This window comes from Lissotriton helveticus, chromosome 1_1 (assembly GCF_964261635.1).
Source record: "Lissotriton helveticus chromosome 1_1, aLisHel1.1, whole genome shotgun sequence".
Taxonomy (NCBI): Eukaryota; Metazoa; Chordata; class Amphibia; order Caudata; family Salamandridae; genus Lissotriton; species Lissotriton helveticus.
In genome coordinates, this window is record NC_136057.1 from 130814130 (window position 1) to 130837247 (window position 23118).

At 44.9% G+C, this 23118-nt stretch overlaps 1 protein-coding gene across 4 annotated transcripts in view; it reads left to right on the forward strand.

The window, feature by feature from the left end:
- The window catches only part of LOC144769141 (uncharacterized), a 99502-nt gene that overhangs the window by 37483 nt on the left and 38901 nt on the right, over window positions 1-23118 (forward strand). For 3 of the 4 annotated variants that reach the window (XM_078653319.1, XM_078653183.1, XM_078653376.1), the window contains exon 2: window positions 13733-13793. The gene's annotated coding sequence lies outside the window, so the exon portion shown is untranslated. Of the gene's footprint in view, window positions 1-11823; window positions 11889-12151; window positions 12193-13732; window positions 13794-23118 lie in introns of those variants that run through there. The other variant, XM_078653254.1, reaches the window with a different exon arrangement.

Here is a 23118-nt window from a genome sequence, read left to right on the forward strand (position 1 = left end):
AAAATAAAGAAAAGACTTCCCCAGGGCCCCAAAACTCCACGGATGGGGGTGGGTCCCAAGACACTTCTTCAACTGAGAAAAAGCCTTATTGTTATGCCTGTAAACAGGTGGGGCATTACAAAACAGACAACTGTTGCCCCAAGAATAACAATAAAGAAAATATACCTCCAAAGCCAGCTTCCACACCTCCTGTTACTGTCAGCAGTAATCCCCCAGGAAGTGGAAGCACACCCAGGAATCTGGGTGGGTTTACTGTTGGAGCTCAGGTGGACCCTGGCCTATCCAGGTCCCCATCACCCAACGATCTTGTTTATGAGACTGGCATGGGGTTTGCCAACTTCTCTGCTTGCCCAAATACTTTGAGCAAGTATAGACAAGAACCCATCATCAATGGTTTGAAAGTTGAAGCTTTTAGAGACACAGGGGCTAGCATCACCATGGTGGCTGATGGCATAGTCCCCTCTAAGCAACTTTTACCTGGTGCCACATACCAGGTTACAAACATTGATGGAATCCAAACAAATCATCCCATGGCAGTAGTAAGTCTCAGCTGGGGAGGTGTCATTGTCCCAAAGAGAGTGGCAGTGTCACCAAACTTGCCTGTAGACTGCCTACTTGGTAATGATTTGGAAATCTCAGCCTGGGCTGAGGTTGAACAGGAAACCCATTCTAGAATGGTGAATTCCAATGGAAAGGTTAGTGGGGCTGTCATGGCTACAGCCCCAATTCAAGATGTCCTTCCTGAAAAGGTTGGTAGGGCTGAGAAACTCTCTGCCCCATCTTTAGCAAAAACTCTTCCTGAACAGAATAGCAAAGCTGTTATGATAACAGCAGAAACCCAAACTGAGTCTCCTCCTGAAAAGGTTGGTGGGGCTGTGATGGCCACAGCCCAAACTCAAACTGATATGTGTGTTGTGAAGCCTGAAATGATGGATAACTCCACACAAACTGAGAGCATGGAGGAGAAAGAGAAATCTCCCCCTCACCAGACTTTAGGACAGGATCAGCCTCCTCAGGGAACTGATCTTACCCCTGATGAAGGAACTGCCCCAGAGGTTGTTAGGCCTGGCCTGACAGAGCCTCTGATGGCGGTGGACCCTTCTCAGGTGGGATCCAGTCTGGAGCAGGTAACCTGCCCCTCTCTCCCTTGCCTTAGCCAGCCCAGGGCTGCAGAGGACAAGAAGGACAGTGAGACCCAGAGGGACCCCTGTCAAATAAAGCACCCCCATCAACAGATTAGGTGCACCAAAACTAGTAGCCCTAGTGAGGTGAAAACTTTAAAAACTCCTGAGGGAGCCCCCTTAAAAACAGTTAGGGACCTCCCACAGATGGATTCTGTTGGGCACAGCCAAACCTGGGACCCAAAGGGCCCAAACCTGAACTGTCCCTCCAGCAAGCCAAACAGAGGGACCCAGCCTCCAGCTTTAGGTAGCCAGAGGTTGACCCTGAGAGCACAGTGCAACTCAGTTAAAGAAAGAAAGGCACACATGGTGGAAGATAATTGGAGGAAGCCAAGCCCTAACTTAGTAGAGCCTCACTTCAATACTCCATATCCAAACCAGCCTTTAACTTTGCATAAACACACCCAAGGTAGTAATTCCCTATGGTGGAGACCCTCTAATACCCAAAGGGTGAGGGACTGCTTAGTGGACCATGAGACAGGGAGTACCCATGCTAGTGCAGGTACTTCCTTATATGGCCACTCAGGCAATATAGGCTTACCTGGCCAAGGATAGCCTTATCTCCTTTCGTTTGGGGGGGGGTTATGTAGGAAGGTGGCTACCTGACTATGGTTACCCCGGATTTTTTGCCTGTGTTTAGCTGGTTTTTTGACTTAGTTGACCTGGTTCCCTGCTAATCAGGGCCCCAGGCCATCTGCTCTCTCTGTAAAATGGATTCCATGTACCCTAGGTACATACCCCAATTGGAAATGGACCCCTTGTCAGCCCCTGTATAATGCACTATAGGTGCCCAGGGCATAGGGGCCACCAAGGCCTACCAGGGGCTGCAGCATATCTTTTGCCACCCCTGGCTGGTTCTTAAATTGACACAACTGGCTGATCACTCAGCTGGGGTGAGGTGGTGTAATCACCCCTTGCTTAGATGTAGTATACCTATATCTAAACCTATATCTGGACACATATTAACCTGTGAGCCACTCCTATGGAAGGCCTCATCAATCCTGGAGGCAGAGTGCGTGGTTTCATGTGAGATGGAGCTCTAGCATGAGCTGAGCCTGTCTGCAGCTGTCGGGAACAACTCCCTAAGCTGTTTCAGGATAATGCCATACCATATACTCTTAAGTGCCTTATAATCCTCGCGGTTATATAGCAACTTTGGTTTGGCTTTATCAAAACATGTCGTGTAAGGTGTCATACGATTTGGAATACTATCCCCTCGCCAGTTCTGGCGACGGGGATAGCATTCCACCCCTCTAGAGGGGTAAGACATGTTACTTTGCTTAAATGCGGTTGATTTCTCCAAAGACCTTAGATCCACAAAATGGATGCCTCTGCCACAGACAAATGTCTGGACCCCTGCAGTTGACCGAAACTCAGCAGATGGGGCCTGGACAAAGGGTTTCCTGTCACAGGAGGGTGTCACCACCCTCCAGACAGGAGATAGTGGATTGTAGCAGGGAGGTTTGAAAGAAACCAGACACTGCCTGGGGCGCACAAGGCTGCCCCTTGCATAATCCGGCCAAACCGGTTCTGGGGCACTCCAGCCCTCGTGCCAGGGCGGCCTGGATCAAAGGAAAGGGGTGTATCCACCCCCTTCCTGGGTCCCACCCATAGGGAGGGACCTAGCAGGTAACCACGCCCCCCAGATTGGAATAAGAGTGGGAGCAGTGCCAATGCACATCAGATTTCCTGGAAGAAACATTAGAAACGAAACTCTGGACCCTTGGACCTCCATCTCAACGTGGAACCCCGAAGAATCTCCCTTGTGGTCAAGGAGTGACCACCCTGCAGCAGCAGGCACCATCCAGCCCTCGACGTCTACTTAGTTGCAGTTCCCGCCGGAACTCGAGCGACTGAGATCGACGAGATCAAGCTTGCCTGCCTTCCAACAGCCCGATCCACAGTCCCTGCAGAGCTGAGACCCGTGGAGGCGACCGGAAGCGTGGGGCACGCCATCTTGAATTGACCACGAGACGCTGACCGTGCAGCCCACGAGTGACCCTCGAAGCTGTGCACCGGGGTTTGAGAAGCCCCCACCCGGAGCTGCTCCTGAGCCGAAGTTCAGCCCTCCACACTCGACGAGTGCTGCGTGGGGCCCTTTGGCTCTATTTGGCTCAACGCGTTGGCCCGGTCACTTGCCAGCTGGCTAGTGGTCCCTGTGCCGACGAACTACCTAAGAAGACTCGTGAATCTGGTTGCTCCAGATCCACACCAGCTCCCCTGAAAAGGAGCCCCGACTCTGACCTTCCTGGTCCGAGTGAGAAGCAATCTTCCGATCCCGCGTGGATTGCTCTTACCAAGGCTTGTTTGCTCCAAACTTGAAGCCGACTGCACCGACGGTGAGAGCCTGCGTGGGACAGATCGTGACCTGCTCCTGGACGTTGCAGATGCCCCCGAGCCCACGTGACAGCGGAGAGAAGCTCCTCGACGACCACCTGATTGCGCCCGACATTGCCTGGTTCCGTCCTGGTTCCACCCTGGTCACTGCTGAGTGACCCAGACTCTGTCCCCTCTGCTTTCAGGTACTCTACAACTTGAGTCCACCCTTGGACTCCACCGGACACTTCATCTTCAACCTGCCTGCAGCCCTTTCAGCTTCAAGCACCAAGAGCCTGCGTGTCAAAACCCGACGCCACTTCGACCCTGTGCACCCACTTCCTGTGGGTGAGGTAACTTTGCTCCGCCGGTGTTCCCACACTGGTGCACACCTCTAGGGTCTGTGTGTTAAGTTTTGTTCCTCTAGGTTCAGCGGAAGTGTCCTTAAACTTTAACTCTATGACTTTTACGCACCATTGGTTAACATTGGTGCATGCGTGCGCTTTCCGCACATCTCCCGAATCCCGAGGGCCATTCCCGACTTCAGCATTGCTTGTCCTGACTGCTCCCAGCGATTCCCTAGGCCCTAGGCCTAACCACTGTTCGAGTGGCCTCTCTTATACCACTTGTTTAGTATATGGTTTGAGTGGCCACCCGCCCTCATCCATAATTGTGCAACTTGTATGTTTAAACAGTGCTTTTGATTTAACGCTTGTGCCACTTTATTCATAAAGAATACTGGGGATTGTTTTTAGTAATAAACACATATATTTTTATAATATATACTTGTGTGGTGTCCTTTCATTTGGTATTACAGGATTGTATGTGGTAAAACAGCTCGCTTAACACGACCTCTTAAGTTAAGCCTTTAGGCTGCTTAGTCCATGCTACCCCTAGGATAGCTTGTCTAATAAGGTTGACTTACAACCAGACACCATAAGGGATTGTTTGGTCAGGTAGTAGGTGGTTCCAGAATTGGAAACATCCCCTACCAGGCCAACTTCTCACATTGGTGAGCAGCGGTGCGGATTTGAGCTTGCTGTTGTTTTACCATTGCAATCTTTATATCAAATTGAAAGATCACATCAAGTACCTCTAGGTACATATAAATCAAAAGCTTAGCATATTAAGTTCTACTGAACTTAGTAGTTGTAGGTTGAAGGGATTAGCACACCCTGACTACAACTCACTAGCAAGGTACAGTAGGAAAACACTTAGTGTAGGTAAGTGCACCACTTACACCTCACTAGTAACCATGTCTGACACAGGAAAAGCCTCAGGGTCTACTCCTGTGACAGTTGACCCTACCCAGGCAACTTTTGGATATGACAAACTAACCCGCAGAGACTTGATTGCCTTGTGCAAAGCAAGAGGGTTAAAAAGGGGCAGAAGCCCCACCTGCCTAATCCTGGTAGAAATCCTAGAACAGGATGACTTAGACAAGGCGAAGCAAGCTTCCCTAGAAACAGGAAATGGAGGGAACCCCCCTGAAACTGATCCCCCTCAGGAGGAGGAAGATGTTGAGGACTTAGAAGTTCAGGATCAGGGTAGCCAGGTTCCAGTTGCCAGGCTTAGCCAGGCCAACTTGGACCTACTGGGGAATGGAGAGGGCCAGCACCTCCCCAGAACCCAACATGTTATTCTCCCAGGCAACAGAAGAGTGAGATCTCCCTCAGGGGACTCTCATGTTTCTAGTGCCTCCAGAGAATCACAGAGAAGCATGGGTGCTTCTCAAAAGCTAGAGCACAGGGCCAGAATGAGGGCTGTCAAACTCCAGATAGAGAGGGAGGAGGTAGCCTTGGCTCAAGCTAGACTTGCCTTGGCAAGAGAGCAGAAATTGTGTGGCTTAGATGCCACTGGTGGCAGCAATATTCCTAAAGAGAAACCCAGGTCCTATGATAGTAGAAACCTGACAAAGATTGTGCCCCCCTACAAGGAAGGGGATGACATCCACAAGTGGATAACTGCTCTTGAGAGAGCCTGCATGGTACAGCAGGTTCCTGAGGAACAGTGGGCAGCAATCTTATGGTACTCCTTTTCAGAGATCTACTTGTGTGGTGTCCTTTCATTTGGTATTACAGGATTGTATGTGGTAAAACAGCTCGCTTAACACGACCTCTTAAGTTAAGCCTTTAGGCTGCTTAGTCCATGCTACCCCTAGGATAGCTTGTCTAATAAGGTTGACTTACAACCAGACACCATAAGGGATTGTTTGGTCAGGTAGTAGGTGGTTCCAGAATTGGAAACATCCCCTACCAGGCCAACTTCTCACAGAGAACTACTTCCAATATCAGGAGGACCTGTACTTACAGGTCTCAGGGACCTCAATGGGGAGTGTCTTTGCACCCAGCCTCGCCAATCTTTATATGCATCAGTTTGAAGAGGATTATATCCTGAACCACAGCAACCCATTTCGTCATCAGGTGTTGCTGTGGAAAAGATATATTGATGCATAGATGTGAAATCGGACAGTATCCAATATCATCCCTTTAAGGCACACATTTTAATTATCTTTCCCGTTGAGGGAAAAAAATACTTCCACTCGGTACTATATTAGTTGAATATATGAATCATTTAATGGAATTTAGTTTTCTTTCGTATTTATCAATTTCTTTGCATTTTTCATATGGATTGTGATCCAATGCATTTCAGGCAATGTCATTATGTGATATCCAATGCATTTCGGGCATTACACTCATGCCCTTCATCAGGGAATCGACACTGAAAACATAATGTGATAATGGTTTGTCATATGGTAAAAAATAAGGGGTAAAACATAATCATAGTGGTACATTTCCTAGATTGATGACTATACTTCATATAAACATAAGACGTACAGTGATACATATTACTTCAAAATAGTGTCAAGGGTGCACAAACAAGGTGAGGTGAACAAAAAACGGCGTATCACTCACAAGCCTTTCCTCAAATGGTTGAGTTACATCTGTAAAGAAATGTAGAGTGTAGGGTTAGCGTTATGCTGGGCGCTTAACGCGGGGATGCTTTCAAAGGGCCGTCCGCCCTTCGGCTGATGTGGACTAACCTGGTAGGTTGGGGATTCAAATCCGTAAGTGAATCTTCTGTAGCAACGGCACGAGCGGATGCCGGCAGTGCTTTAATGTGTAGTAAAAGTTCCGATCACGTGGGCATGAACATAGTCGAAAGACTATCAGAAACTTCTATCGGAAACTTCGATGGGTATATCTCGCGGGAGGGTGCTACGGGTAAACCGTGGGGTTGGGAAATGGTAAATGCAATTGGGTAAAAAATATTCGTTGCTGGAATAGGGTTGGAAAAATTGGAGAACTATTGGGTGGTTAGGAAATGTTGGTTATGAGGATTAATAAAAAGGTGCTGGTGGGACTCGAACCTTTAGGTGGCCATGTTAGTTGTGGGGATGCTCTGTGGGTAGAGCTATTCTGGATGTGGGTAATGGGTTTGTGTTTGGTAGTGTCTGGTAGTGAATAGATCTAGCACATTGTAAGCACAGTACAGTCATAAGAACAATATTCATAGGTAACACGACAGTTCGATTCTTTCATTTAAACCTGCCGGTTTCTGGGTAGACAGTTTATGAATCCAAAAGTTCTCTCTTTTGAGGAGGTGTTTAGTATTGTCTCTTCCCTCTATTTTCTGGGCTGTCTCTAGTATGATAAACTTAATTTGGGAAACGTTGTGATTTGCTTCTGTGAAGTGCGCTGATAATGCTGACTTCGTGTTTTTCAATCGTATATTAGATTTGTGTTCTGTTAAGCGCACTTTTATTCGACGTTCGGTTTTCCCAACGTACATCTTGCCACATGGGCATCTTATTCCATAGATCAAGTTGCTAGTGTCGCACGTAGCATTTACCTTCAGTTTTATCGGGTGGCCTTTCATTGGGTGGTTAATCGTATTACCTCTTATTGTGCTGTTACAGTTGCCGCAATTCAGGCAAGGTTTAGTTCCTGAGTATGTGGTGATTTCTGGAGGCCTACTTTGCAAGATTTCGCCGATATTCCTAGCTCTGGTAAATGCAAATAGTGGTGGAGCGTTAAAAGATTGTTTGAAATCAGGTTCCATGTTTAATATTGGCCAATGCTTCAGAATCACTTTTTTGAATTTCTTGCTGGCTGTTGAAAATTTTGAAACTGCTACAGTTCGCTGTTGTGAAGGTTTATTTCTCGGTGTTAGGAGTGTTGTTCTATCAATTTCTTCGATCCTTGCTTTGGTATTTTCCATTAGTGTTTGAGGGTACCCTCTATTGATGAATTTGTTGGTGGTTTCCTTAAGTCTTATGTTGAGAGTATTTTCCTCTGAGGTAATTCTTTTGACTCTGGCCATCTGAGAGAAGGGTAAGTTTCTTATCAGATTAGGTTCATGGAAACTTGAGTATGATAGCATGTTGTTTCTGTCTGTTGGTTTAACATATAGGTCTGTGGAAAATCCATGTGGGGTTGTTGTAACTTTAACGTCCAGAAAGTTCACCGTTGTGTCTGACATATCCCAGGTAAGTTGGTTTCGTGGGTCTATTCTGTTGAATTCGGTCAATTCGGTTTGCAGTTTTTCCTCTGTATTAGTCCAAATGATGAATAGGTCATCAATATATCTGATGATCATTTTCAAATTGTCCGTCCATTCTTTTTTGGTCAGGATGTGTTGATTTTCGTACCACTGCATGAAAATATTAGCATACACGGGTGCCGCGGAATTGCCCATGGCCATCCCAGTTAGTTGTTGATACCATGATTCATTGACTTTAAAATAGCTTTGGTACAGGGTGAAATACATAAGTTCCATTAGAAAGGTCTGGAGGTCCTGGTCTAATTCTGTATTCATGAGTGCTGCTTCCATGGCTTCAATCCCCATGTTATGGGGTATGCTGGTATAGAGGCTACGCACATCTGCTGTGCAAAGTATGATTTTGTCTTGTGGATCCCATTTCACTTGTTGTAATTTCAATAGGAATTGTGAGGTGTCCTTTACATAGGTCTGCATGGCTTGTACTGTGGGTTGTAAGTACTTGTCAAGTAATTGGCCTATTGGTTCGTGGAGACTCCCACATGTCGATACTATGGGTCTCATTGGTGGATCCATGGTGTTTTTGTGTATTTTCGGTACCATCCGGAGGGTTGGGCTTTTAGGGTTGGAAGTTATGAGAAAATTTCTTGTCCTCTCTGTGATGGTTCCTTGTTTGTATGCCCTATCAATGATCATCCGTAATGTTTTGGAATATTCTTGTGTCGGGTTGTAATCCAGTTTGCTGTACGTGCTGGTATCATTGATGTGTTCCATCACTTTGTTTTCATACATGGTTTTGTTCATGATAACAATTGCACCTCCTTTGTCTGCTTTGGTGAATACTATGTTGTCATTGGATGCAAGTTTATGTAGTGTGTCCAAGTCTTTTTGCGTGGTATTTCTATGCTTGGGTTTAGTATGTTTCAACTTGCTTAAGTCTTGTTTGACTAAGTTCTCAAAAAGGTCTAATGTTTTGTGGCTTATGGGTGCTTGGAAGGTACTTGGAAGTCAGTTTCTTCAAATTAATGCGTAAACTAAGACTAAGACATTTCTTTGACAATATTGTAACCAGAACAACCACAACAAGAGAAGGATCAACTATTAGGGTTAAGACCACCAAGTACCTTCCAAGGCGGATGTGATGACTTTTCACAACTGGTTGAATTCAAGAAACCAATATCTAAAGTTCACGATGGAAAGCAGTAAGAAGAAGTTGGCCTACCTCGACCTCCTTATTTTCCCGGGTGAAGGTGGGTTACAAAGTGAACTCTACAAGAAGCCAATGGCCCGCAACTCTTTGTTATCCTTTCAAAGTTTCCACCCTCAATCACTACGTGAGAACTGACCAGTGGGTCAATTCCTCAGGGTGAGACGAAATTGCTCTACCAACAGTTTGTATCAAGACCATGCCAGAGAGTTGTCATCGAACTTGAAAGAACGCCACTATCCGAATCATTTAGGACGTCGTGCATGTAAAAGAGCGTTTAACAATAATCGGGAGGCGCTCATACAACATAGGAAGAGAGACGCCACTAATGAACGGATGACTATGGTGCAAACCTTTAGCACATTATCAAACAGTGTGAAGAAGACCATATTGAAACATTGGAAGATCCTCAATACAGGAGTGGGTGAAATTCTTCGTCCACTGTTTGCTTTCAAAAGAGGACCATCTATCCGGGACAGTTTGGTACACACCAGACCCCGTACTCAAAAGAAGCCAACCACGAATACCCTCTGGAGTATGAGCCCAGTACGTGGTCACTATCCGTGTGGGGGCTGCGCGGCCTGTCCGCAGACACAAAAAACACTGACAATAGACATTGGCACAGCAAGACCCTGGCGACTAACCAACCACACTAATTGCAATTCAGAGAAAGTGATCTATTTGATCACATGTCCGTGCATGAAGAAGTATGTGGGCCACACCACAAGGAAGATCAAGTCACGTATCAGTGAACACAAGAGCACAATACGTTGCAACAAACAATCTACATGTCTCACGAACCACTTCTTAGACATGAAACACAGAGCCGAGGACCTAACATGGGTGGTACTAGAACAGCCTTACATTCCTCCACACATCACAGATGTCTCACGCTTCCTCTTTGTCAAAGAACAACGCTGGATTTTTAAACTGAGAACAGACATGATTGGGCTTAATGACAACATTCCATGGATCTCGATCTGATGATCGCATTTACCATTGAGTACTCAATACACTAGTAGTCAGGCATGGTTCAATACCAGATTTTCATAGGGATCAGGTTGCTCAGGCCGCCACCTCAATCCTTAGAATTAAACATCGGGCACATCCCTGGCGAGGTCGTATCCGAATGGTTCTGGTGAGACCTGAGCACCCTGGATGTTCAGGAGGCCCACCCGGTATTCATATCAACTATCAGGTATTCTGACAATATTTGATTAAATAGAATGGGTTACAACCAGGTGGTTACCTGACATGACTCTATTCAGCTGCTTATGTAGTCCTGAGGCAGACATGCTTCAGTTTTGTGTATAAGAACAATTCTAGCAGCCCAGTATACCACGTGTTTTGCTGAGGCTACATGTCCTGTTTACACTCTGTCCCGACGTTCCAGATCCTGAGATGGCCACTTTTTAATAACATGCTCTGCTGTCAGGAATTATTTCATTTTATGAGCACTGCAGTTGACCAGGGCTGTACACGGCAGAGAGGGATCTTGAAGACACTTTTCCCCTTGTGCATTAACGAGGGATGCGTCTACACTATATGGTTAATACCGCCAATCCAGAGGTGCATTTAAAAGTACATAACACTGATTGATTTGCTGTGGCCAACTTTATTCCAAAGGTTTAGCCCCTATGTTGGTTACTCTTCACATGCATTCCACGGGTAGGCATAGGTTCCCCTCACGAGCGCTTCTTAGCGGCGCTGCAGTTGGCAGGGAAGGATTTCGCGTGCACACACGCATGCGCGAGAGGATAGTCTCTCGAGCCGGCGCGTGCGCTATTCGCATGCGCGAGAGGATAGTATCTCGAGCCAGCGCGTGTGCTATTTGATATGACGCGCTTGTCTTCGAGTAGCAGTAGGATCTTTGCACATGCGCTGCATTGACTACAGCGCACCAGATGCCGTCGATTACCACTTTTACTGACGGTATTTAAACGAAGCCCCGCCTGACCGTCGGTGCCTCCCCTTCGGCTCGAGACCACGCCGCGAGGTACCGACGGACAGGTAAGAGGGCTAAACTCTAGGTATTCAGCGCGTTCTAGGGCTGTTTTGGCTTGATACACTGTAATATCACTTCCAGAGTACAGGCGCCGTTTCAGCGCTTGCTCTGGCTATTGGCACAATCAGTTTACTCTTGATGGCTGACATGTTAATTCATACGCTGTCAACCTGTCCACAACTCATGAGTGCTGCACTATCATGAGTCCCTGCTTAAGTGAACCCAACAATGCTAGCACTGTTTTCAAATCACGAGGCAAGAGCCTCACGTCATTCTTCCTGTCAAATCATCCAGCTCCAGAGACCTTCGTTCTCTGGTATATCTATCATTTCTTGATATAGAGACTAGTGTCCCTAACTTCCAAGGCATTAGTGTGTAGAATGTAGACGGTTCAGCCACATCCAGCCTGCTGCCGTCTCCTAAAACAAATTGCTAAAGGATTATCTTTAGATTAAATATACTATGCGCTCCCATTTAGGTCCTATGGGTCCGGCGTACACTGTGGATAGCTTTAGAAAACGAGTGGTTAGTTGAACATCTGTTCTTGAGCATGCATGCAAACATGGATTGTGACATTTATCAAATCCTGAAAGTGTCCCTATTTATATGTTTAGAGCGGGGCCTCATTCTTCCGAGCAGTTGCCGGGTGAGGTGAGGCTTTCTTCCCACGCAGAGTTGGGTAAGTTTTTACATAACTTACTTGATGCTCAGATTACCTGTTTGCGACTTTATTTAGCGCACTTTTCAAGTGGCCATCATTATTTATGAATGGCTAGTCATAGGTTTTGATTGTTTCGTCTTTCACTGGCTTGGCATACGTAACACTTTTTAATAAGTGCTATAAATAGACTTTCCGGCACTCTGTATCTACAATCAATAGAACAGTACTAGTTGACCACAAGATCTGTTTATTCCTTTTCTTCTCTTTCTTATTTCTCACAGGGAAGACCTCTTCTAACACCTGCACCGATCAAGTGGATACGGTAGGATGGTCCTAGTGACCCCTCTTTTGACCCTTGGTAATTGTAGCAAGGTTTGTTAGAGGATTTGTTCCTATTAGTACACTAAATAATAGTGCAATTTGCAGTAGCACATATATCAGCTTGGCCCTGACGAATGCCGGTGAATATACACCTCACGGCAGAAACATGTTGGCCTTACTTACTACCAAGCAAATCAGACAGTGATTTTTTCACACTGTCCCTACACTGTTTTTTAGACTGACGTCCAGGTGAACACTAATAAATTTTCATTGTTTGCCTCGATAGTCATTTTAACGCACATCACTTTATAATTTCTTTGCACTGCTTTTGTCAGCTCCACCGATGGTAAGGACACTTACGGTGACTGGACTATGGCCTAGTGATACGAAAGCCAAAATACATCAGGGCTTTAGTACACAGACCCGGTTCCGCGATGTCCTACATGATGAGGCTCCGCCATCTGGGTGGGCTGATAGGACTCAAACTGTCATGTTGAGTGCTGCCTGACTCTGTGGTACCTGATGTATTGCAGTTAGTTACGTTAAGTCCAGTGTCTGTCTGAACATCTTAGCCTTTTTTCGACCTTCAGGTTTCTTTGTTGTTTACTTAGTTCTACTGGGGGTACTAACCTGAACGGTCGTTAAATAAATTTTCCCTCTGACCCTCCTCTGAAAGTTGTTATTTTGGGGCAAATCACGTAATCTTCCCGTGCCTAACAAAAAAATGAATGTGTCCTTATGTAACGCAACTGGTGCTATGTAAAGCGCTCTGATACCAGATACCTTTGGGTCAACCGTTTTGCCCTCAAAAGCTTTTGCAGGATGCTCCATGACTTTCCCTACATTTGTCACGTGGTACGAGGTCAAATGCCGCCTTGAAATCCACAGAGCACATGTGCTGAGCGGCGTCTTACACTCTTCGTGATCAGACACACAGCCATCAGATTGGATAGGATCCCTTGGTTCTCTGTGAAGCCCGTCTGATTCAAGGGCAGTCTTCCAGCTTCTAATGCCCACTCAGACAGGCCTTGTGACAACAGGGTTGAGAAGTATTTGACGTCCACTTCTGTCAAGGCCCTACTTGTACACTCACTGTCCTCAGTTCACTCACAGTAGCAGAATGATAGAATGATGTGAGTTCTCTTTTCCCCCGGCAGACCTCCACACAAGTCTTCTGGTTATAAGCTCTCGCATGAACCCCGAAGGGAAAGGGGACAGAGAAGAGACTGCCTTGCTTCTGGGTTCACTTCTGCACCGCCAGGCACCCACTGTTGCTAATCTGGAGTAACACTTCTCTGCGAACTGCAATTAAATAACATCAAATTAATAAGCTTCTCTAACTTATTCTTTTACACTATTTTACTCTCTTATTGAATACATTCGCTTATACCACCTTTGTTAAGGCTTAGCCTCTCTTCAATGAGTCTTTTTGTACCTTTAACTTATAACTACAGCGGTATCCGGGACCATGCTCCAAATTGAAATTATCAGACGGTCTCCAAATATTTCTTATAACTAAAACTGTATCTTTTTTCTTTCAGGTACATGCAGTTATAAAGACTGGATTCTACTCCTTGATGCAGACCTCCGTGAGGTGAACAGGTGAGTGTAACTGATTTGCTATGAACAAGTTTCTCCAATATTTACATTGTACTCCTATTTAATAAATATATTAATATCCTATCTAGCTCATCGTCACACGAGACGCTAGCTACCCTAAAACTGATTCTACAAATGAACTTGAGCTACACTAAACCCTGACTACCTAAGAAAATTCCTGAGCTCTCCTTCTCTCTCAAACCGTTGTTGAAGTGCGCAGCTTCGAACGCTGCCAATGCACTTCATTGCTGAGCAGCTGTCCTCGCGCCTTTAAAGGCTGTAACCGGCAACTTCTGAGTCTTTAACGCGTGCCTGCAGTGATCTCTCTCTGATCACTGCAGGGGGCGCGTTCAAATCAGACAAAGCATAGCTCAATCTGTGTCCCCCGATCCGACTGCAATAGATTACGGCTACACAGTCTGCCGCACAGGCAGTCGGACGCGGAGCCTTGACAGTACCCCTCTGCAAGGCCACACCTCCTGGCTTGGGTTTGTGAGGATACTGGTGATGAAAGGCTCGTATTAATCTAGGAGCATGAACGTCAGATCTCTCCTCCCAAGATCTTTCCTCTAGTCCATAGCTTTTCCAATTGATCAAATAATGTCTTTTCTCTAACCATTTTTGAATCTAGAATCCTTTTTAACCTCATATTCTTCCTTGCCTTCAATCAACAATGGTTTTGGAGGTTGTGTTTCCATAAAATATGGTGACACCTTTTTTAACAGAGACACATTAAAGACGGGATTTATTTTGACCTGCGAAGGGAGTTTTAGCCTGTTAGTCACGGGATTTATTTACTGATCTACTGAGTATGGACCTACAAAACAGGGCTGACATTTTCTATTTCCTCTGAGCCTCAGATTCTTAGTGCTCAACCTCACCATATCTCTCAAATTTGCCCCTGGTCTCCTCTTCTTAGTCGCACTTAATCTGTAACGTTCTTTCACTAGAGCCAAATTTCTAGTTGCTGATTCTTGAACTTTTGTTAGATGTTGAACTAGATCTTGTACGGCAGGCACCATCACCTCTTGAAATGCTACAGAAAAGTTTAGGTGCCGCCCATAATTTAAATAGAAAGGGGAAAACCCTGTGGAAGCATTTTTAGCATTGTTGTGTGCGAATTCAGCTGCCCAAACAAGATCTGGCCAATCACCTTCCTGATCTAACAGAAACAACCGTAAGTATTTTTCTAATTCCTGATTGGTTCTCTCTGTCTGACCATCAGTTTGTGGGAGAAAACTTGTGGAATACCTAATTTCTATGCCCTGCTTTCTAGTAAAGGCCTTCCAATAATGGGACAAGAATTGATATCCTTGATCGGTATTCAGAATCTTAGGGATTCCATTAATCTTAATCAAATGCTGATTGAACTGCATGGCTAACTGTTTGGCATTTGGGTTTCCCTTTAAGGCGACAAAGTGAGCCATCTTAGAGAAAGCTTCCACCATTATTAATATTGAACTGTATCCCTGACTGGAGAGCAAATCCACTATCAGAACCATGGTGAACCATGTTGACAGTGTGCCATGGGTGAGGAGGAGTGGGTAAGGGTTGTTACAGCCCGTGAGGGGCTTGCCGATCCGACTTTCCTCGTGCACAAGTCTTGCATCCTACTACATATTGTTGAACATCTTTTGTCATGCTGGGCCACCAAAATTGTCTCTTAAGTAATTCTTCCGTATGAGGAATTTCAGAATGACCGGCCAAGGTACTGTCATGGCAGTCAAACAATGCTTGCTGTTGGAGTTCACAAGTTGGCCAATACAATGTGTCTGCGTGGTAAGGCAATCGCTGGCGAATCTCTCTCCCAGGACCTTCTTCAACCCATTTTCGTATTTCCTCAAGTGTCTTTTCTTTCCTGATCTTTTCTTCTATTAATTCCTTCACAGTGGCCCCAATTATTTTGGTTTCAGGAATGATTCGCAGCTCCTGCAAACATGTTTTTTTCACTTCAGTATCAATTCTGGATAAGGCATCCGCCTTTCCATTATTCTTGCCTGGTCGATTGGTGATGACAAAGTCATAGTCAGCGAAGTATAGGGACCATGGTAGTTGTTGAGGAGCCAGAGTTCTGGCTGATTTCAAAAATTGCAAATTCCTGTGGTCCGTAAATACTGTCACTACATGATTTCCCCCTAAAAGATTGTGTCTCCACTCCTGAAAGGCATCCTTGATGGTCAATAATTCTTTTTCCGTAATAGTGTAGTTGATTGCTGCCGGAAGTAGTTTCCTAGAATGTATGCGATTGGATGCAACTGTCTGGTATCTTTATGACGCTGTGACAAGACTCCTCTGATAGCTTCCTCTGAAGCATCAGTTTCTACGTAAAATTGTTGACTTGGATCAGCATGTAACAACACTGGTGCTGAGGTGAAGCTGTACTTTAAAGACAAAGGCTTCTTCTGCCCCAGTAGAACAATGGAAAGGAGTTCTCTTTTTTTAAAGTCTGGTGATTGGTATGACCTTCTGAGAAAAATCCTTAATGAACCTCCTGTAGAAATTAGCAAAGCCAGTAAAGATTAGTACTTCCTTCACAGTTGCTTGAGTAGACCATTCAAGTACCACTTCAATCCTTTTTCTTGTCCATAGTCAGACCCTCTGGAGCAACGATAAATCATAAGAAATCCACTGATCTTACTCCAAAGGCCCATTTCTCTAACTTTGCATACAAACTGTTTTCTCTTAGACGCTGTAAAATTCTTTTGACCTGTAACTGATGCTCCTCTTCGGTAGATGAATAAATCAAAATATCGTCAATTTTTTACAATTGCACATTGATCAATAAATTCCTTTAACACGTCGTTGATAAAGTATTGGAATGCCACGGGGTGTTGCAGAGACCATATAGCACTACCTGATATTCAAATAATCCATATTTGGTTCTGAAGGCCGTTTTCCACTCGTCTCCTTTACGCACGCTGATAAGGTGGTACACACCCCACAAATCTAATTTCCTAAAAGTATTTGCACCTTTCAGTTGATCCAGTAAAACTGAAATCAAAGGTAAGGTATAACGATTCTTAGTAGTTATTCTATTCAGTGCGCGATAGTCAATACAAGTCCTTAATTCGCCATCCTTCTCGGGAATGAAAGAGTGGTGAAGAGACTGGAGACTGTGAGGGTTGGATGAAACCATTTTCAAATTTGTTTTGCAAATAGTGCTTCAAATACTGATTTTCCTTTTCAGTGAGAGCGTAAATTCTGATGCACGATAGATTAACTCCTGGTTCCAGATCAATTTTACAGTCTTAAAACCGGTATGGCAGTAGTTTTTTTGCCTCTGTTTCATTGAACACATCGGCGAATTCTTGATATTCTTCCGGGAGTTTTGCAATTTGAACCGTACACACCATTAGCTTGTTCTCGCACAACTGGGAGGCTGGACTCTTTCTTGTTTTCCACCTTTTCATGACTGCAATGTTCAGTGCAATATTAGGAGTCTAAAACCACAGTTCTCTCACTCCAATTTATTGTCGGGTTATGTTCTGTTAACCATGGGAGTCCCAAAATGAGTTGGAATTGGGGGGCGTCTTTAAGATTAAATTGTATCTCTGTACAATGACCCTCCGAAGTAATTAATTCAACAGGCTCAGTGTGGATCACGATTGGTCCTGACGATACATTTGTTCCATCAACTGCCCCTTACTGCTGCACTTCTAAACTTCCAAATTGATTCTAAGCCCACCATGGAGGCAAATTTTATGTTGCAAAAATTCCATGTGGCCCCAGAACCCAACATCACAGTGACTCCTAAAAGGGTCTTTTCTCTAAACTTCAAGGTCGTAGTTAAGACCCGATGAGGAGCCAAAGACTGTAACGTCTTTGCAACTTGATGACCTTTTGGAGCAGTTTCCTCTTTTACATCCACCATTCCAACTCCTCCTACTGGTGGTGCTGCGAGTTTTCCTTCTTGTAGAGTTTTGGCATTTTTGGGCAACTTTTAACAAAGTGCCTACTTATACCACAATAGAGACAGAGATTATTTTGTCATCTTTTTTCCTACTCTTCCTTGGAAAGTGGGCCCCTAATTTTACCAATTTTCATTGGTTCGACTCCCAATTATTTCTCCAACGTTTTCATGAAGTCTGTTTGTCCTCGATCGAATCTAGGAATACTTGTGCAAAATGATCTTCTTTTCTCTCAGAGGCGGTAATCGATCTGCAGTACAAGGTCTATCAAAGCAGACACCTCATTGGGAAGATTGAGAATTTGTGCCAAGGCGTCCTTCAGCCCATCCTTCAAACCTCTATAGAATAAAGCTGCTCTCTTTCATTTGGGCCACTCAGTCACTACCACTAATTTATTGAATTGCGATAAATAAGTCAGCAGTTTACAATTTCCTTGTCTTAATTCCAGCAATTCGTTATCTGTTGCCTGAGCCATCTTTCTTCGATCAAAGATTCGCCAAAATTTTTGAACTCTTCATAATCAGATAGTATTGGCTCATGTTGCGTGACCAGTGGCATTGACCATGAAGCTGCATCTCCACTGAAATGGGAGAGGATAAAAGCAATACAAGACTGTGCATCTGGAAAGACGGTTGGACGGCACATGAAATGTAATGAACACTGAGTGAGGAAGATCTGAGCCTTTTGGGATCTCCTCTAAAACGTTCTGGTGGAGCTAGGGGAATGACTGGGGCAAAGGCACTACTTGTGTGGTACTACCTGGATTCAGGTTTGCACTGGTACTTGTCGTAGCTGAACTAGAAGTGGAATGGTGAAATTTAGCCCCAGGACCCTCACTCTTCAACTTGACCGCCAATTCTAAGGTTTTCCTCTTGGAGGCTTCAATTTCAGTCATTAGGGCCATATTCTCCTCTCTAACCGCCATTAACTCCTGCTGTATTACTTCTAGAATTTTCCCCAGACTCTTCTAATCGTAACGTTCCGCCATTCAGTTCGTAGGAAATGGTGCTCCTCTGCCACGGCCAGGACTGCCGTGTGTTTAATCTTCATCTCAAATGCCCTGAGCTTTACAGAGGTCACACGATGCAGCCCTTTACCATCCGGTTTAGAAGCCTCGAGGCTGCTTGCAGTTATTTGCATCCATTTCGTTTCTCGATTCTTTGCTTGATCCCCGACGCGTTTCGAAGCAGAACGCCTCTTCCTCATGGGTGCAACACAGGAAAAATGAATACCTCACCAATGTTGTCTCACTGATTATTCTATTGAGAACATCGCCCCCAATGGGCGTGGCACACAAGAATTGCCCGATGGCATGCTGGTCCATGTAGTTCTTGGGGTGAGTGTTATATTGAAAGTTCATTTGAAAGTTCATTGTCTCTGTGTTCTTTTATGAAGCTTATTATAATCCTTAAGTAGGCTGGATTGCAAAACTGCAGGCTTCGTTTTGCCATAGAGCTACATGCTTTCACGGAAAGAAAGGGTTTCTTTTTTCAGAAAGAACACTTTTTCTTAAATGGTGTATATCCGTTCAGTAGTTGCTGAGAAAATCAAAAAAATAATAGTTTCGTTGGATCCGCTCACCCTCCCGACCACAAGCTTTATTCTAATTGGCTGTCAACACTCCAATACAGGAAGTGTTGGCAGCCAACTTGTGCCTCGGTAACCATGGCACAAGAAAACAGAAAAACAAACGCAAAATACAAGAAGAGGGGGCAGGGTATATACACCCTGACCCCCTAGCCCTGCTCAGGGGGTCCCACAAGGACCCCCGAGGCAAAAAAAAAGCATTTTTTTATCGGTGATATTCACGCACCCAGCGCGAATTTTGCCCCCCCACCCCCCCCCCCCCAAAAAAACCGAAGCGCCGGCTCCCACGCTTTTTTATTATTTAGCCCCCGGGTGGGCCAAGTTCCTGGGGCATGCAATATTGTAATTGCCATCATGACACTGACAGCCTATGGTTAATACTGGGTGAGGGTGCTTCTTCTTACCAGACACTGATAGCTTAGGGACCGCTTCCAGTGCCGCCCCTACCGCAGCCATGACACTGACATCCAAGGGTCAGTACTGAGTGTGGCCACTGGCGGCTGCAGTCGGGTGCTGGATTCATAGGGTAAACCTTGGACGAAGGCACTGCTGCAGCTTACACACTGCCCAGGTAGGGGGTAGTAATGGGTGTGTGCCTTGCTGAAGGCCAGGCAGTAGGAGCATAGGGGTCAGTACAGGGCTAGGGCATTGGTGCAGCACAGACACTAGCAGGGTATTGTTCGTGCAGGGTGAGCGCACGTCTGCGGTCAGAACACTGGCTGCCCGGGTACATTTTTGGGAGAGTTCATAGCAGTACCGGGGAGGGGAGCAATGCACCGAAGAAAGTTTGACAACTGTGATAAGATGGGCTTGTAGTTAAAAGCAGACTGGTTTGTATCCAGATTTGAGACAACATCTGTTCAAGTGTTTTATGAAACTCCTGAGATAGTGCATAGAGGGTCCTCTGCTCACTGACTGGCTTACACCTGGGGGATGGGATGGGGGTAGGGAGGTGGGTAGGAGCACACCTGGATGGGGTTTAGTGCTCCTTTTTGCATGTGAGTGTGTGTAAATTCTGCATGCATTCTTATACATTGTACAGGTGTTCGCCCGTTTGTGTGTCCGAGTGTATTTGCTCGTGCGTGTGCATTTGTGAGTCTATCTATATTCGTATTTTGGAATGTGTGCATGTGAGGTGTGTGTGTGTGTGTACACGTGTGTATGATTTTAAATGTTTGCGATCTGTTTGTGAGTGTGTCTTGCATCTTTGCTTCTGTGTGTCGCACATGTCTGTGCTTGCGTACGTACCATGTATGTGTTTGTATCGTGGTACATGTATTTGCTTCTGTGCATGCGTGCTTATGGCTGCTGCACGTGTTTGTGACTGGATGGTATGCCCTAGTTGTGCTGTAATATCTGCAGACACTTCACACCCGGCTGCTCTTTTCCTGGCAGACACACACCGTACACCGATCCCCACTCTACATCTCTGCGGTGTATTTATGAAGGACGAGTTATTTTAGGCACATCCCTTAACAGTGGATCACTTCACTGTTGTTAAAAAACTCAGCGTTGTCAAAACATCAGCAGGCATCAATAACAATGACTAATAATGAATAATGAATGCTCCAGACAGAAACGTTCAGCGGCGCTAGAAACTCTATAAATACTTTTTTTCTAATGGCACCCACAGGGCAGTTTCTGAGGGGGCCCTCGCGGTTATTTTGGGAAGCAAGGGGGTCATCTGGTTGTGTAGTGTTTTTGTGAACCTATATATGCAGATGCATCGGATGAGCCATGATATTCGACCAGGTGGACTGCGCCTGGATGCCACACCTAGGGTTATAGCGCTACATAAAACCTACCACATATTCTGCTGAAGACAACTGATCTCCGGAGCATGGCGTACAGCGGCCTGGAAGCAGGGGCGGGTGTGGGGGCATTTAGGGCAGTATGAGAGTAAATGGGGAGACGTGGGAGCAGAGAAGCAAAAATGGCAGCGCACAGGTAGCTTAAAGGGTAAGCCTGGTCGTGTAGAGGCTGGCCTAGCAGGAAAGAAGCATGTACTGGATCTGCGCCTACTGGACTAGGAGGGGAGTTAATCCACACATCAGAGAGCACTGTGGCAGGTCCTAGGTGCCTTAATGACCTGTTACCATATCATGTGATCTGAGAACACAGAAACTGCTAGAAAAGCAGTAGGCCCAGAACACACAGGCAGGCCTGGTGATATAGGGACAGACCTTTGAAAACAGGGCAAGAAGGCCTGTCAGTTCACAGGGAGTTCTGGGAACCACAATACAGCTTGCAGCACACGGATGGCCTGACGAAATAATAGAGGCCAAGTGCCCCACTGGTCAGCCCTGAAGCCCAGGGGAGGCCTGGCAGCAAGTGAGCCTTCCTGTTAGCAGAAAGTGCACAGCTCCTATCCAGTATACAGACACTTGCCTTGGCTGTTCACTTTTCCTCTAATTGTTGTTCACTATTCCTCTAATTACTGTACACTTTTCCTCAAATTGCTCTTAACTAGTCCTCTTATTGCTGTACAGGACTTCTTTAATTCACTATTCCTCTAAATACTGTACATTATTCCTCTAATTGCTGTTCACTATTCCTCTAATTGCTGTTCACAATGCCTCTAATTGCTGTTCACTATTCCTCTAATTGCTCTTCACTAGTTCTCTTATTGCTGTACAGGACTTCTCTAATTGTTGTTCACTATTCCTCTAATTGCTGTTCACTATTCCTCTAATTTCTGTACACTATTCCTCTAATTGCTGTTCACTTTTCCTCTAATTGCTGTTCGCAATGCCTCTAATTGCTGTTCACTATTCCTCTAATTGCTCTTCACTAGTTCTCTTATTGCTGTACAGGACTTCTCTAATTGTTGTTCACTATTCCTCTAATTGCTGTTCACTATTCCTCTAATTTCTGTACACTATTCCTCTAATTGCTGTTCACTTTTCCTCTAATTGTTGTTCACTATTCCTCTAATTACTGTACACTTTTCCTCAAATTGCTCTTAACTAGTCCTCTTATTGCTGTACAGGACTTCTTTAATTCACTATTCCTCTAAATACTGTACATTATTCCTCTAATTGCTGTTCACTATTCCTCTAATTGCTGTTCACTGTTCCTCTAATTGCTGTTCACAATGCCTCTAATTGCTGTTCACTATTCCTCTAATTGCTCTTCACTAGTTCTCTTATTGCTGTACAGGACTTCTCTAATTGTTGTTCACTATTCCTCTAATTGCTGTTCACTATTCCTCTAATTTCTGTACACTATTCCTCTAATTGCTGTTCACTATTCCTCTGATTGTTGTTCACTATTCCTCTAATTGCTGTTCACTATTCCTCTAATTGCTGTTCACTATTCATCTAATAGTTGTCCACTGTTCCTCTGATTGCTGTTCACTATTCCTCTAATTTCTGTACACTATTCCTCTAATTGATCTTCACTAGTCCTCTTATTGCTGTACAGGACTTCTTTAATTGTTGTTCACTATTCCTCTAATTGCTGTTCACTATTCCTCTAATTACTGTTCACTATTCCTCTAATTGCTGTTCACTATTCCTCTAATTGTTGTTCACTATTCCTCTAATTGTTCCCTATTCCTCTAATTGCTGTTCACTATTCCTCTAATTGCTGTTCACTATTCCTCTAATTGCTGTTCACTATTCCTCTAATTTCTGTACACTATTCCTCTAATTGCTGTTCACTATTCCTCTGATTGTTGTTCACTATTCCTCTAATTGCTGTTCACTATTCCTCTAATTGCTGTTCACTATTCATCTAATAGTTGTCCACTGTTCCTCTGATTGCTGTTCACTATTCCTCTAATTTCTGTACACTATTCCTCTAATTGATCTTCACTAGTCCTCTTATTGCTG